At 32.4% G+C, this 3,259-nt stretch overlaps 1 non-coding gene across 1 annotated transcript; it reads right to left on the bottom strand.

Annotated features, from left to right (window-relative positions):
• Positions 1 to 2,656: 2,656 nt before the first annotated feature.
• LOC148576808 (small nucleolar RNA R71) lies at positions 2,657 to 2,764 on the bottom strand. Its single transcript, XR_015903797.1, has one exon. It is a non-coding gene; the product is annotated as a small nucleolar RNA R71 (small nucleolar RNA).
• Positions 2,765 to 3,259: the final 495 nt, after the last annotated feature.

Raw genomic sequence — 3,259 nt, 5'->3', positions numbered from 1 at the left:
AAAGCAGAGGTTCAGAGGAACGAAAGCATCTCTATTCACTTATCTGAAATTCTCACCAATGATTTACATAAGTATTTCTATCCTTTATTCTATGTTTATTTAATTATTATTCGAAAACACCATTATCAATTTATATCTGCCTGACTGAGATTTACAAGGTGACCATAGGTTGCTTCATACCAACAATCTCCGTGGGATTCGACCCTTACTCACGTAAGGTATTACTTGGACGACCCAGTGCACTTGCTAGTTAGTTGTGCGAAGTTGTGAACCATGGTATTGGCATCATGTTTTTGGCACCATTACCAGGGAAAGAAAGAGCGATGAATTTTACATAATCAAAGTGTGATCACAATTTCTGCGCACCAAGTTTTTGGCGCCGTTGCCGGGGATTGTTCGAGTTTGGACAACTAACGGTTCATCTTGTTGCTCAGATTAGGTAAATTTTCTTTTTGTTTTCTTTTCAAAAATTTTTCAAAAATCTTTCAAACTTTTCTCCTTTGTTTTCGAAAAGAAAAAAAAATTTAAAAAAAAAATAAAATTGTTTTCAAAAATATATTTTTCTTCAAAATTTTTAAGAATGAATTCTAGTGTTTCATATAACATGTTTTAGCTTGGCTGGCTATTAAGCCATGTCTAACTCCCAGGATTCTGATTGAGGACTATGAATTCATTACTTCCTTTTTCCCAAATATTTTCGAAAAAAAATTAAAAGAAAATACAAAAAAATTTCTAAAATCATAAAAATCAAAAATATTTTGTGTTTCTTGTTTGAGTCTTGAGTCATGTTATAAGTTTGGTGTCAATTGCATGTGCATCTTGCATTTTTCGAAAATTCTCATGCATTCATGGTGTTCTTCATGATCTTCAAGTTGTTCTTGGTAAGTCTTCTTGTTTGATCTTTGTATTTGCATATTTTGTGTCTTTTCTTGTTTTTCATATGCATTCTTGAATTCTTAGTGTCTAAGCATTAAAGAATTCTAAGTTTGGTGTCTTGCATGTTTTTCTTGCATTAAAAATTTTTCAAAAATATGTTCTTGGTGTTCATCTTGACATTCAAAGTGTTCTTGGTGTTCATCTTGACATTCATAGCATTCTTGCATGCATTCATTGTTTTAATCTAAAAATTTCATGCATTGCATAATTTTTCTTGTTTTTTTCTCTCATTATTAAAAATTCAAAAATCAAAAAAATATCTTTCCCTTTTTCTCTCTTAAAATTTCGAAAATTAGATTTGACTTTTTCAAAAATTTTTAAAAAATCTAGTTGTTTTTATGAGTCAAATCAAATTTTCAATTTAAAAATCTCATCTTTTCAAAATCTTTTTCAAAAATCAAATCTTTTTTTAAATTTCTTAGTTATTTTCAAAAATTCCAAAAATATTTTTCAAAAATCTTTTTCTTATTTTTATATCAAATTTTCGACAATAACAATAACAATTAATGTTTTGATTCAAAAATTTCAAGTTTGTTACTTACTTGTTAAGAAAGATTCAAACTTTAAGTTCTAGAATCATATCTTGTGATTTCTTGTGAATCAAGTCATTAATTGTGATTTTAAAAATCAAATCTTTTTCAAAACTAACTTCTATCATATCTTTTCAAAAATATCTTCCTATCTTATTTTTTTTCAAAAAAAATTTGATTTCAAAATATCTTCTCTAACTTCCTAACTTCTTATCTTTTCAAAATTTGTTTCAACTAACTAACTAACTTTTTGTTTGTTTCTTATCTTTTCTAAAACTACCTAACTAACTCTCTCTCTCTAATTTTCGAAAATATCTTCCCCCTTTTTCAAAAATTTCTTTTTAATTAACTAATTATTTTAACTTTTGATAAAAAAAATTTCGAAAAAAAAAAATTTACTAACATTTTTCAAAAACTATTTTCGAAAATCACTAACTCTTTTTCAAAAATTATTTTCAAAAATTCTTCATCTCTCTCATCTCCTTCTATTTATTTATTCATCTACTAACACTTCATCACTCACCAAATTCGAACCCCCGCTTCCATCTGTGTTTGAATTTCTTCTTCTTCTTTTCTTCTACTCACACTGGAACCTCTATGCTTGGGCAAAAAGGATCTCTATTATTATTATTTTTCTGCGCCTTCTTCTTTGTCATATGAGCAGGAGCAAGGACAAGAACATTCTTGTTGAAGCAGATCCAGAACCTGAAAGGACTCTGAAGAGGAAACTAAGAGAAGCTAAATTACAACTATCCAGCAAGCACCTGTCAGGAATTTTCGAACAGGAAGAGGAGATGGCAGCCGAAAATAACAATAATGCAAGGAGAATGCTTGGTGACTTTACTGCACCTAATTCCAATTTACATGGAAGAAGCATCTCCATCCCTACCATTGGAGCAAACAATTTTGAGCTGAAACCCTAGCTAGTTTCTCTGATGCAGTAGAACTGCAAGTTTCATGGACTTCCATCTGAAGATCCTTTTTAGTTCTTAACTGAATTCTTGCAGATCTGTGATACTGTTAAGACTAATGGAGTAGATTCTGAAGTCTACAGGCTCATGCTTTTCCCTTTTGCTGTAAGAGAAAGAGCTAGAGTATGGTTGGACTCCCAACCTAAGGATAGCCTGAACTCTTGGGATAAGCTGGTCAAGGCTTTCTTAGCCAAGTTCTTTCCTCCTCAAAAGCTGAGCAAGCTTAGAGTGGATGTTCATACCTTCAGACAGAAAGAAGGTGAATCCCTCTATGAAGCTTGGGAGAGATACAAAGGACTGACCAAAAAGTGTCCTTCTGACATGCTTTCAGAATGGACCATCCTGGGTATATTCTATGATGGTTTATCTGAGCTATCAAATATGTCATTGGATACTTCTGCAGGTGGATCTATTCACCTAAAGAAAACGCCTGCAGAAGCTCAAGAACTCATTGACATGGTTCCTAATAACCAGTTCATGTACACTTCTGAGAGGAATCCTGTGAGTAATGGGACACCTATGAAGAAGGGAGTTCTTGAAGTTGATACCCTGAATGCCATATTGGCTCAGAACAAAATATTCACTCAGCAAGTCAATATGATTTCTCAGAGTCTGAATGGAATGCAAGCCGCATCCAACAGTACTCAAGAAACTTCTTATGCAGAAGAAGCTTATGATCCTGAGAACCCTGCAGTAGCAGAGGTGAACTACTTAGGTGAACCTTATGGAAACACCTATAATCCATCATGGAGAAATCATCCAAATCTCTCATGGAAGGATCAAATGCCTCAACAAGGCTTTAATAATGGTGGAAGAAACAGG

This window comes from Arachis ipaensis, chromosome B1, assembly GCF_059453495.1.
Source record: "Arachis ipaensis isolate K30076 ecotype BB chromosome B1, ASM5945349v1, whole genome shotgun sequence".
NCBI lineage: Eukaryota > Viridiplantae > Streptophyta > Magnoliopsida > Fabales > Fabaceae > Arachis > Arachis ipaensis.
This window is presented reverse-complemented; position numbering and strand designations above follow the sequence as displayed.